This window comes from Psammomys obesus, unplaced genomic scaffold (genome assembly GCF_907164565.1).
Source record: "Psammomys obesus unplaced genomic scaffold, mPsaObe1.curated_primary_1811, whole genome shotgun sequence".
In the NCBI taxonomy this organism is placed as follows: Eukaryota; Metazoa; Chordata; class Mammalia; order Rodentia; family Muridae; genus Psammomys; species Psammomys obesus.
In genome coordinates, this window is record NW_026596440.1 from 2,388,739 (window position 1) to 2,402,560 (window position 13,822).

The 13,822-nt window shown below is 44.8% G+C and overlaps 1 protein-coding gene across 2 annotated transcripts in view; it reads right to left on the minus strand.

The window, feature by feature from the left end:
* Ice1 (interactor of little elongation complex ELL subunit 1) overlaps nt 1–9,231 on the minus strand; it is a 46,223-nt gene extending 36,992 nt beyond the window's left edge. For both annotated transcript variants that reach the window (XM_055597911.1, XM_055597912.1), the window contains exons 1-2: nt 8,942–9,231; nt 49–107 (exon numbers count right to left, since the gene is read on the minus strand). The gene's annotated coding sequence lies outside the window, so the exon portion shown is untranslated. The remainder of the gene's footprint in view (nt 1–48; nt 108–8,941) is intronic.
* Between the last annotated feature and the right edge of the window lie 4,591 nt (nt 9,232–13,822).

Below are 13,822 nucleotides of genomic sequence, written 5' to 3' on the forward strand. Positions count from 1 at the left end.
ACCAGCTGGACAGGCTGGCAAAGTCTTCCAACATGCAGATATACTTACTCTGTATTTATAATTTTTTGTTTCAAGGCAATTAATGCTTCAACATATTCATTTAAGTTCTGAAAGAAAAAAAGCTACAGTCAGCTATTTATGTTTTTATGCCATTTCATTACATGTAACTGTCCTAGAACTTACTACATGCACAGAAACAGGCAAATCTCCTTGTGCACTATGCGACTCCTCCGCAGCCCCAGCCCCTCACCCCTTATGAGAACTTCAATGACCCTTCACACTGAGGTCATAGGGCAGTAACAAGTTACTGACTTCCTACTCAGCAGAACATAGAAACTGTCAGAAAAACACAGCAAAACAAAATTTCAGATAACACGACAGATCAAATATTATAATGGGTCAAGATTACCTTAAAAAGTCATTTTGTGAGGACCTGTATTACACTACAGAGACCACTCACAAGGAGGTTCTAAATCCTGTTAGGAAACCAAAGATCAAAGCATTATTACTTACACTGTCCAGATGTTCCCAGCAGGTGAAACACAGACTTTTCTTCTCTTTAGATGACTTCTTTAAATGCCAATTTTCTAACCAGTAAAAAATTCAAGACTAACAGCACTGTCTTAAATATACCACAGATGCTTTGTAGCTTCTCACAGACAGGTCCTAACCCCACCTCTCCTATCTCAAAGCTCAGCTCTAGTCAATCCAGAGGATGCAGAATAGAAGAGTAATGCATCCCTCAGTGTCTGTCTCTTTTTGTACCTACATGTACATACCAGCTAAAATACAAGAGCCCAGGCTAGAACTGAAGAAGTGAAAGTGCAGGTCCTGCACTCTCCACATATCTTAGCTTTTTGTCAACTTTCTCAGTGGGATCAATGTCCCAGTTCTCTTCTGAAGAGCACGGGTCCTGTTCAATCTTTCCTGGCAGCAAGCAACAGATTTCCTTGCTTGAGACGCTTCTCTACAGCTGTGATCTTGGACAGTCTTATGAATATTTGTTAACATTTATTTACTAATTTATTGTGTGTGTGGCATGTGTGTTGAGGTCAGAGGTCAACTTAGTTCCCTCACCTTGAATGGGCTCAATGGATAAAGTTCTGATTACCAGGTATGTGCAGAAAGCCCACTCCTGGCAAGAGCTGTCTCCCAGCCCCTCCCCTTGCCCTCATCAGTGATGAGGGGTCTTCTCAGGCACTTGTAGGCCTTCTTTCTTTTTTCCTAACAGCCTTTTATTGTAACACTTACATGGTGCTACAGCTGCACTGTAAGCTAGAGTATTTGATAGGTAGCAGCCTCTCACCAAATGCTGCACATATGCATGCTTGCTAAATAACCATTCAAGGACACTCATGCACCAATCAGAAGTGTCTCAATACTGACACAGCTGAGAATGTCTGAGTGTGTGCTAAGGCTTTCTTTTCAGAAACAAATCAGAAGGCTCTTCCTCATATAAAAATGAGAATTATTTTATGCCATCTAGCACTCGCATGCTCTTTTTTTCATATTTATGTCTGTAACTCTTCTAGGATTTATTCTTATGCATGCAGACTCCCAAAATTTATATCAAAAGATGACAAATGGACTCTTCAGCAGTACCTGCACATTCAGCTGGCAACATGGAAGCCTTTCATTGTATACTACACACTTTATACGTGGACTACAGTCATGTGTAGTGGTTTAGGAAGACCCCTACACACTGTCAAAGCAGAGGAAAGCACACAGTACCAACATTTCACATTTCTATATGGCACCAGACACTATGCATTTAATACCAACTTGGTAAGTTTGATGCAGTCAGAAACAAAAAGCCCAAGATATCTAACACAAGCAAACCTGGTTCACCAATTCAAAGAGGGCAAGTGCATCAGCAGGAGGAAATTAACTTGAATGTGGACTATACTACATTTATGGCACTAGAGAACACAATTTTAGATAGCAAAGATGTACTTCTCAGCTCCTACTCCAAACTCAAACTGTACTGCAGGGACAGAGGGCATGTTTCCAGCTCTGTCCTTGTAGTTGTGACTACTTGTATGTAAGAATCCTGCTTAGACACTTCCCCAAAACTAAGTCAGTTTCTGTCACCTGCAGGAATGCCAGCTTTGCTGTTGCTCAAGTGGGTCTTACACATGTGAAAAAATATAACTATTTCTATTTATTGATTGAAACAAACTTGTTCATTTTACAACAATGCCACTTACAAATAGATGCAAAAGCTTGCAAAACACAATGCACAAAGTAAGTATCCAGGAGTGGCAACAGTGGACCAACAGATTCTCTTGGACATTCTGTGTGCAAAACTGTAGCATCCAGAGGCCCCCTCGACAGCACTACCCACCCACTACTGAGCTTGGGTGCCAGATCCCCTTTCCATTCTGTGAGGGAAAGTGTTTCTCTGCCATCCAGCGGGAAGCCTGTCTTACCAACATGGACCAAACACACTTGAGGGAGGAGTGCTGACCCACGATGACTCAGAGCATGGAGTGAGGTAACCTGAGCAAACTAATCTGAGAATGGCCGTGTGTCACCCCAGTCCTCTGTCCTCCAGGGAGAATGGGATAAGATCCAAGTGCTGGTATCAGCTATTCCTCCATCAATAAATGACTGAGCCACACTGTCACACAACAGTCCAAAAGGCCCCACACACTCAGCTGGGAAGTAGCATAGGGTTCTCCCTAGCTCTTAATTAACTACCAAAGATTTCTAAACCTAAACTACAATGAATGGAAAAAGGAAGACCAAAGCCTGACTTAAAGTAAACGAAAGCAGCAAGAAAATCTCAAAGGCACTAACATGAGATAAATGATGGCATGGTGGAGAAGCCTTGTGATGGTTAATCGGACACTGAGAGCACTCAGAAAACCAAAGAAACACTTACTGGGACGCCTAAAACAGAAAGGAACAGCCAGTACTGATGAGGATGTGAAAAACTGACTCCCAATCACAGCTGATGAGAACACTAAGCTGCTGCCACAGGACTAAGCATCACACTCCTGGCACACACTCAGAAGAACAGAAAACACATGCCCATGGCAAGTTCATGGTACTATTTACAGCAGCCCTGTTCGCACTACAAACAGAAACATAAGCTTATGCTCACTAAAGGATGAATGGCTAAGGCACTCACTACTTACAATGAAAGCAATGAGATTTGGATTACCTGGGAAGTGGGAGTGTCTGTGAGGGGCTTTCCGGGGAGGTTTAGCCAAGGAGGTAGGCCTGTTGTGGATGTGGGAGCACTGTCCCATGGCCAAGGCTTCCAACTGAATGAGCAGGAGTACGCAAGCTGAGCACAAGTCAGCTCCAGCTTCCTGACTCCTGCTGCAGTGTGCATATGCTCACACTTCTGTTGCTGGTCTCACCCCATGGACTGTACCCCCGCCAACCATGAGCCAAGACTAATGCTCCTTAACCTGTTTTTGCTAAGTGCTTTGTCACAACAGCAAGAAAAACTAAAATTAGAATCCCATTCCTAACCAGGGTGTGGTGGTGGTACAGCTGTAACCTCAGCCCTTGGAGGTAGTGGTGGGAGAATCAGGGGCTACATAGTAAGTTCCTGAGCAGCCTGGGCCAGCTATATAATCCTGTTTTTAAAAATAGATAGCAATTGGGGGGGGGGGGGCAAAGAAAAAAAGAATCCATGAAGGAATGCAAATGCAATAATCTACATTAGAGCATACCTCCAAATTAACCTGTGACCACAATCTTAAGCGCACCAAATGAAGTCCTGCACCTAAGAGGATAGGCAGGAATGGGTGCAGAGACAGAGGCCAACAGAAGTGCACCACCCTCAATTTCCAAGATTAGAAAGCCAGGCTAAATGTCTTCAACTAAAAAAACAAGTAACAAATTTACTAAGGACAAGATGCTTCATTATAAAAATTTACATAATGTAAGCAAGTAATGTCTTGGGGCTGGAGAGATGGCTCACTGGTTAAGAGCACTATCTGCTCTTCCAAATGGACCCGGGTTCAATTCCCAGCACCCACATGGCAGCTCACAACTGTCTGTACCACCAATTCCAAGGAATCTGACACCTTCACACAAAATAAAACAAATTATTAAAAAAAAAAAAAACAAAAAACAAAACAAAAAAAAAAAAAAACAGTGCCTTAAAAAAAAAGTAGTGTCTTTTGGAAAGATGGTATGGGCAAGGCTGCAAGTTATCATGATAAAACAATATATACAGTGTTCTCTATCTCAAGATTGACTATATATAACCCTGGCTTAGAGAAATAAACTGAGGAAAAATAACTTTAAAACCACAAAACATCTAGAATCTCAACTTGTGGGTTGAGATCCCTTTGTGGGGTCAAATGACCTGTCCATAGGGGTCACCTAAAGGTTATTGTAAAACACAGATGTTTCCATTAAGATTCATAATATTAGCAAAATTACTGTTACAAAATAGCAATATATATATATGTTTGGGTGGTCACACAGTATGAGAAACTGTATTAAAGGGTCTCAACCTTAGGAAGGTTGAGAACCAGTGTCCTAGCCAGAAAGGAAAGCCTTCCAAGTTACCTGTTTCTGCCCCTTCTGCAACTACCCCCAAGGCCTGTGTGTATGTCGGTGTGAAGAGCCAGAGATCCTAGTATCACAGTTGGGCACTGCAGTGTTCCTGATTGAACATTTTTCTCTCCTCTTTCAACCCAGGTTTATTTGTTATTTGGAACAGAACTCTCTGAATAGTGAGATTTGCACAGTATGAGAGTGGAGAGGCCCTCTGGGTCTCTTTGAGCCCACAATCCTGTGTGCAGGTAGGATCCACTGCTCAATAGTTCTAGAAAATGGAGGGGATGCGCTCTGAACACTGTTCTCTCAGCAATCACATTTTCTGCTCCTGGAGCTTCTACAAGTTGAGGATCTTTTAAGTAAAATAATTCTGAGCAGTTTCCTGTTCTGAGGAGTATCTGCAGCTTTTATATGCTGACCAACTCTAATGCAAAGTGCAGAGTTTCAAATGTTCCCCAAAAGGAAAGTGACTTCCAATAACCAATCCCCTCGCTTAACCTAATCTATGTAACTCAATGCTTGCCTGATTTACATGGCATCGTCACAGTAAGGCACCACATTGGTTTTCTTGACTGCTGATGTTCTAGAACATGTGGCTGCTGGGCTACATATCAGTGACAAACTCCTGCAACCCAAAGATCCAGAGTGTTCTGTGGAGCTATCAAGATACTTCAGATGCTGGGAAGCACAGCTGCCTTTAGAGAAATCTCTGATATGGCCGATATGATAAAAAGGCAACTGTACTTCTAAAGGACACAAGGCCCAGACAAGAAGATGTTCTGCAGACAAAGTATTTTCACAAAAGGGACCGTCTACCTTAAGGCTCCACCTCAGAATAAAGGCCCAGAAGGGACCACTGTGGGGAAGACTATGTGGATATCTTCTGCAGGATGGAGAAGTGTAAGTGGCTTCAAACTGCAAGGTTTCTCTCCTGGAGGAGTTGAAGCTGCACACAGAAAACACTTGCTGCAGTGATGTCCAGACATCTTTTTCCTCCCAACAGGCCAGCAACCTACTTCCTATATAAGTCTCCTTATCTCTTTCCACCCCTCCCCACTCCATGCTTTCTTCTTGAAGGGCCCAGCCCCAGCAGCCAGATTCTCTTTAGAAGCTAGAGGTTTTCAAAGCATAAGTGACTCAAAATACTATCTAATTCTTCCCTCAGAAAAAGATTCTTACTGTGAACTCATTGGCCATAGAAACCTAGAAACTGGCTTTCACTTTCTTGGAAGTGCATTAGGACATTTCAGAGCTGCTTCACACACATCTGAAAAATGGCTAAATCTCCCCAGTATGATGTCATTTTAAAACTTTAGACCCACATTTCCAACATCCAGCTTCCTTTCCTTCTTCTTCCACCACACTTCACAGTTATTAAGACTGAAATCTTGCTACTATCCACATCCACGACATGAGAACCATCCCAAGACTTCACCCCATTCTGCCTCTCACACTCTAGAGCTTTTTCTGCTATTGTTCCCCAAAGCAACTCCCTTGCTGTTAAGCACTAGGTCACATTAGTGAAATAATTTACCTTTCGCCAAACCCAGCTCCCATTCATCAATTCATCCTGTGCTTACGACCAGTGATGATTTTTTTTTTTTTTAACTACACACTCTGCTTTGGTGGGATTAATAAACAAAAGATTCCAACTCTCAACATCAGGAATGAGCACAGACCTCCTGGAATGCTCTATCATCTGTTAGGGACCCATCTCCCCAGACTTACTTTACAAATTAAAGCAGTGTTCCAGAGACAGAACCCTGGAACACTACTCCCCTGAAAAGCCTATTCAAGCACTAGCCCCCCCCACCCCCATCCTTGTTAGGAGTACATGGGACTCTTTTGCTCTTGTCTATGGCTGCTTTCACACCTCAGTGTCAACTAAGCAAGTGTGAACAATGATTTATGATCTTGCCACTTAAGGAAGAAAGTTTACAGACCAGGCCTATGTGGAGCTAAAAGAACCGCCCCCCCCCCCTTTAGTCACTGTTTTGGGGATGAACAATGAAAGTGTGGCTTGGAGGGAAGGAAAAAGGGGTGTCCTTGGGAGGCAAAAGTAGTTGCTTCTAGGACACAGGTTAGGATTCTTTCTACAGTGAAGTTGGTAAGAAATAAAGATGGTGGGGTCAAGAGGACCAGTAAATGCACTGGATGCGGTCTGTCAGAGAAAGGAGGCACTAGGATGCTCTCTAGTTTCTAGTCTAAGCAAGCTGAAGGACTCAATGCTGATTAGACAGGACAGGGACTCCTGATGGGCAGTGTGTGAAGACAGCTCTCATGAGGGCTCAGAAGAATGGTTCACGCAGCTGTTTGTGCAAATATCTATACTGACTCACCACCTCATTCAGTGAAGCTCAAGCCCATACAACCAGGACTCTTCTTGCTCTTCTAAACTCTGCACACCCCAAATATCCAATGTGCCTCACTGGCCTTCATGTTCTTTCCAAGCACACCAGGAAAGCACCTACTCCAGGCCTTAAGGCATCCAGTAGGATGTTTGTCTCCTAAGAAACCAACAGACCTCATTCTATTAGCACTTTGCTCAAATACGATTTTTCCAGAGACCACAAAATCCCAGCAATCACAGGCCTGGTCCTTACCTATGCTTCATTCGTATTTTTGACACTATTTGTCAACAATACATTATGTCTCACATAACTTTCCTCTTCTTATTACATATATTGTTATAAAACAACAGGGACTTTTTTTTTTTTTTCGAGTAAATAGCCTCAAAACACAAATATGGTCTACTAAAGATGCTAGAGCATGCCATTCAGAGATGGGATGGGAGAATTATAACATACTTACACAATATGGTGTTGCAGGATATTTGATCCCACGGTGAACCCAAAATTGCAAACCATAAAACCCTGCTTCTTGGATGGTGTGCTTGAGCCCTAGCACACACCTTTAATCCAAGAGCTTTCTGCATACTGCATTTAATAAATTTAACCCTGGGTCAAGAGGCAGAGTAAGAAACCAGCTGACAAGAGATTAAAAAGTAGGAGGGACTTTAAGTTGAGAGGTATTTAAGACAGCATGGAGAAGTAGAAAAAAACTTTTCACTCAAGCGCTGGCTTTAGCTTAGGCTTAAGCTCCTCAGCATCCTGGCTTTTTGGGCTTTGAGCTAGCAAGCCTTTGGCCTTGGGTTTTTTGGCCTTTGCTCCTGGGCTATCAGTTGAGCTAGTGAGCCTTTTGTTTTGGTTTTGTTTTGTTTTCCATCCATACCTGAGCTAAGAAGAAAGGTCTGCTAGGTGCTTGCTCTGCTTCTCTAAGCTAGCAGGTTTTCACCCCAGCATTAGGCTCCTGAATCTTTATTGGTAAAACAGAATGGTTGGGATTATCATTTTTAAAACAACAATGTAACCTAGCTACAACATGGCTTGACTCTCCCATCTTTATACAAGGGTGCAACTGTATTTCCCATCTCCTTTCCCCAAACAACTAGAATATATGGATTGGCAGAGAGACACTGCACTTTACAATAAGAACCAAGCTTCCACGGATAACTACCTACTTAGCTCCCTTCTAATGCCATCTCACCAACCATGAGACTTCCACAGGCTTTGCTCATCAAATGTCAAGAAATCGTCCCACCTGTTAAAACCGACATCCAGAGCTGCTTTTCAACATTCACAACTGCCACTGCCTCAAAAACATCTCACCCGGACACCCCGACATGGTCCATTATTTTCTTCCCAACATCTAGAATCCTGCCAAGTCGTACTTGCACACGTTCATCTTATTAGCGTCCACCAACAGTGCTTAGGACGCGAAGCAGTAAGGGGATGAAGTGAATGGGGCAAGGATGAGCTCCGTTTTGCCACTGACAATAGTTAAACTGGACTCTTAAGAACTGAAAGCCGCGACGGTCTCTAGAACCCACCACAGCGACTATTCTCACTGCACCAGTTAAACCTACAACCCATCTGCACGGATTCACTGTTGAGAACAGAGCAACAGAGCGCGCCACTGTAACAAACTACCGACACGTACACATCCTTAATGCAATATATCAGGTAACTAACATGTTACTTAACAAAAGCTAAGCTTGATGTTACATTGGTAGGTGTAAGCTGAAATGCAGCTCCCAAATTTTGAAGCCTAGTGATCTGGGCACGCAACACAAAACAGAAAACCCTTGCCTTCAAGCAACAAATAATTAGGAGTGCGAGAAGGCCATCATCCCAGAGAGGAAAATTCCCTCCACACTTGGACAGCGTCACCCACCAACCCAACTTCAGCCCGGCAAATCCTGAATCTGGGCAAGAGAGGAGGGAGCCTTGTAGAGCAAGCTCACTCTGTCCGCCACCAGCATCGCACCATGTGAACCAATTCTGGAGTCCGGGAATAAACAAAGCACCGGCACCCGCCCCCAAGACAGCTCAAAAGGGTCGTCCAGGGATCCTCTCACCTGCTGCAGGGAGGCGCAGCCCTGACACCGCGCGAGGTCGGCTGGCCCGGGCGCCGCCGGGTGCGTCTCGCCAGGCATCATGCTGCTGCGGCCGGGCCTGCAGGGCGCGCGCTCAAGGGCCCGCTGCCTCGGCCCTGCTCCGCCTCCCGGGCCACCGCCAGCCTGGCCGCTTCCCGCCGGGCGCGGGCAGGTCCATGCGTGCACCGAGGTCCCCGTGGAGACGGCCTAGGGCTCAGACCAGCCTAGCAGCCCAAGGCACAGGGGAGCCGCGCAGCCCGGAGGGCCCGAGAGCGACGACAGCACGCCAGGTCCCCGCCCCACCCGGCCCCGCCCCTCCCCGGGTTTGTCCGCGGCGCCGCCTGATCAGAAAGCCCGCACGGCGCTGGGTGGCGCAAAGAGCAGAGCCCTAGGAGTCCTGGAAAAGCTGAACAAGATCCACATCCTGTCTCCGGGCACTGCTCGCTCTCTTCTGCCAGCCTGCTGCATTACAGGCCCTGCGTAGACACCTAAATGCCTTCATCCTCCAAGGGGTGTGGTTTCAGTGATGTCATTAAAATGCCGCCCGCCAAGGGAGGGCCCTAGCCTGGGGGTGGAAAGTGCGAGAGTTACTATCAGAGTAGCACAGTTCTCCGGCTAGGAAAGCAGGGAGCGGAGGGAAAACTACAATTCCCAGAGGGCCTTGCAGTGGGGTGGGGTAGGGGAGGGAGAGACAGAGCACCTCCAAAGTCAATCCCCAGTGGTTCTGGCTGGTAGAATAGTCCTGCCACTAATTTATGAATTTTGTCTGCACGCAGCCAACCCCGACGATTCTCTGAGAAATTTCCTAGCCACCGTCATGCGTATGCTGGAGAGGTGAAAAGGAGAAATTCTCACTCAGCCTTTAAGGTTGCTTGAAATAAGGGCTAGAACTCTGGCTGACCCTCTAACGTTGTATCCACTGTCTCCAGAAACTTTCTTTGTTGCCATCAGTATCTACTCGGAAGCTCCTGGCCTCTCCTCTTCTTCTGGTTACAAAGTCCCAATTTCTGAGATTTCGACAATAGTGTTGCATTTACTACCAGGGCATCCAGACCCTGTGGTCTGGTCTTAACTCTCTGGATGGGAAGTGAAACTGAAAACACTCAAAACTACTCACACTCTCTCCCTGTTTCAAGACACTTTCTTTGAAAGTGTAAGTTGAAAGACCAGATAGTTACCCAGACAAGGGGACGTTTTCTCATTGTTGCTTGCAAAACAGGCCCATGACTTGACACTGTGTGTAGAAGGTTCAGGTCTCAGAGGCTGGTAAACAGGAAGAAAGCGGGTTTATAGGGTCAGAGGCAATCCCTGGTAACAAGCTAGGCTTGGCCACCCTTCTTCAACAAGCCAAATGGAGGACATAATTAATAGTGAAAAATCAGAAAAGGCTGTATCCAAGGGTCACATTAGGAAGAAAAGAAGATCCAGTAACTACCCTCAACCACATCCCTGACCCCCAAGTCCATCTTCAGAATCATGACTTGGGTTTAGGCTTAAGTAGAGAGCAGGAGGTATGGATAAGCAGTCCTGGTTGGTGTGGCCCAATCTATCATGGATCCATCATTGTGTTGGCTCCAGATTCTGCTGCGAGGCAAATTGACAAGCTGCCAAAACTGTGAGGCATTCTTTTTCTAGATATAGACTTCCCTTCCGGTTGGTCCTTGGCTTTGGCCATTTCCTTCTTCTAACATGGGATTCCTGTGGATGGTGATTTTAATGGGGATAGGGGTAGGGACACTGCTTCTTCTTTAGAATGTGTCTTTATTGATGGGGAAGTTACAGAAGGGAGGTGAGTAGATCAGGAGGGAGCAGTGTGCCTTATGAAGGACACCATGTCATCCATTAGAGACCAGGAATATAGGTGTGACCCCTGACAACGGTCTGCTTCTTGCTTCTGACCCATACAGATTTTATTTTCACAATAATTTTATTGTAGGTAGGTTTATTTTTATTCATTTTTAATGCAAATTGCCTTAGTCAAGAAAATCCTGCATCCTGTCACTCTACTGCATTCTGGCAAAACTGCAGCAGACCCTGAAGGGTCCTGAAAAGCTGGGGGCTGTGCTCCTGTCACAGCACACTTCCTTTGCTTCTCTCTTCTGAAACCCTCTACTTTCAAACTACATTCCAGTGTGGTAAGGTGTTTTGTTTTGTTTTGTTTAAGCCACAGGATTCACTATGCAGAAAGCAAGAATTTGCCATTCACTGATGACTCTATCCATCTTGGGAAGACAAATACATCTTGCTCTGGTTCTTCCCCTTCCAAACATGTACTATAGCTTAATTCCCTCTGTATGTTATAAAGAGAATAGGAATTTATACCAGTAGGTGAGTGTTTGGAGGTAGAAACTTGGGGAAACCAGTAGGATTGGATAAAATCACCAGTGTAAGGCCTCTTAATGAGGTACAGTAGCTAAAAAAAGAGGGGTGAGCAGAGAAGACACTCAGGTGCACTCGCTGTTTCCTGCCTCACAACACCCTGCCTTGGGGCTTTCCCGACCTAAAACCACTGCCAGGTGTTCTCTTTCAGCCTTAGGCTACTGCCTCAGTGAACCCAAATGAATCTCTCCTACAATCATATCCAGCATTGGTTGTGTTAGCAGTGACATCAAACAGACTTAGACGGTTTCCAGGTGTAGAGATTGCTAGTAGCAAGTCCCTGGCTGCATAGGAGTGACTTTGAGATTGAGTGATAGATTGAGGCTGGAAGAAATTTGGAAGATGAGGAACCTACTATGCTTCAGTTTTTCTTCTGTAATGTTCTTGTTGGGGCCTCAGAAGATGAGAATAAGTAAAGACTGAGGTGGGAATTGGGGGAAAGTTCATCCTCACCCTTGCTGCATCATCCTTGTTACAACACTACAGGTATCCTGATGATTGGGCCTATGTCCCAAGGCTTGTAGAAGCCTGAATTTGGAAGTGATTCACTAGGTTATTCGCCAGAGGAGATTTCAAAACAAAGCCCTTAAGCTGGGCCATGGGTCTTATTGGCTACTTTCATTTAGATTTGCAGTCAGATTTTCTAGTAAAAGTGATGAAAAATGGGAAAAAGTTGATCTATTTGAATACTCGAAGTCTGGCTGGGAAAGAATAAAAATAATAAAGGTGTGTTGAGGGGATTACATGAGAAAGCAGTGGCCAGTAACTAAAGGGAGTGGCCAGGCTAAGGAACCACTGTGCTCTGTAGACAGAGTCCATTTAGAGTGAATCGCTTCAGAGACCAACCTCCCCTGCGTGCTGCCCCCTCCCCATTCACTATTGGCCTCAATGCACAGAGCACCTGGATTAATTTCCTTACATTCAACAGGCAAAACACCCCCTCATCAGATGCAATGAGTGTTCAGGCTTTGCTGTTTAAAGTAAGAGACTTAGAGAAATGCCTAGGGTTAAAGATGGCCACTAGGGTGGAGCCCCTGAGATGATCATTTGTGTCTTTGGAAGGGGAGAGAGATAGATCAGAGGAGACACCTGCTTCGTGCTCCATGGTGCCCCACAGTGACACCCTTGAGACTCTTCAAAAAGGCTTTCACCTGAGCTTAGACTTCCAGAACTATGAATAGAATAAACCTCTTTTAAAATCTCATCCAACTGTTGATATATGGCATTAGCAACACCAAAAGGCCTAAGACATGTATCAGCTTACTCATAGATTAAAAAGACAGTACTTTAAAAAGCACATCTCAGTAGGAACAAGGCATGAGTTCCAGTCCCCAGCATCCAAATGAAAGACAAGGTGCAGCAGCATACATTGAGAAGGAAGAGACTAAAGGATCCTTTGGCCTGCTGGCATCAAGTCTAGTGGGATCCAGAAACTTCAGGTCTTATGTGAAACTCAAAAATGAAGCCAGAAAGAACTGAAGAAACACTTAAGGTCAAATTCTGTCCCTCACACATGAGCATGCTCCCTCCCACCCTCTGGTACAAAACAGATGCATACATGCACAGAGAGAGGGACAGGACACAGACAGGAGAGAGAAGAGAGTGAGAGAGCTTATTTCCTGTTAGGCTTTCAAGAAGAACTATGCTTTTCTGTCCGGGTATCCTTTGTACTGACGGGGTACCCAAATTCTAGCCATGGCTCTAGGAGATTCCCTGTGCTGTCAAGTCTCACCAGCTATCCAGATATTTGGAGAATCTACTAAAAGGCCTGCACTCCCATCTCACATCTTCACTGCCCCTAGACATGTGTGGTTTCTAGGAAGCAAAGCTTTGGAATGTAATATCATTAGCAGGCTACTAGTTATTTCCTTCTCAGGAAATAACTTCTGCGGTGGCCAACAGATTAGGTTAAAAAACCAAGGAAAGTTCACCATGGGAAACTATTTGTTATTTGAAGTCACTATATTTTGCTTTATGAGAAGATACAGTCTTTGGCTGTGAGCTTGGTTGCCAAAATGTTTGCTGCACACAGACTCATGCAAGAGGACCTGAATCTGGTCCCTAGGGCCTGTATTTAAAAGGCAAACAAACAAAATAGAAGACATGCTTGTAATGTTAGTGCTAGATAAGCTAGCCAGAATAGCCTACATGGTGGTCTCTAGGCCAGTGTGAGGCTCTGTCTCCAGAAACAAAGTGGATGACACCTGAAGGGAGAAGATGTCTTTGGCTTCCATTGCTCACATAGGTGCATGTGCACCCTGACAAATACATACAAAAAAGAGAGAGAGAGAGAGAGAGAGAGAGAGAGAGAGAGATAGTCTCTCATTTGAGCAATTACCCAAAGGTGGACTGGATTTTTTTTGTTATTAATTTTAAATCCCTCAACCACTCCCATAAGAGTCTGCAGTTCTGTGATGTCTAAAGTGATTCTCATTCTGTGATGTAATATTAGTATCCTGACACCAGGTGGTGATCTTTGCCTGT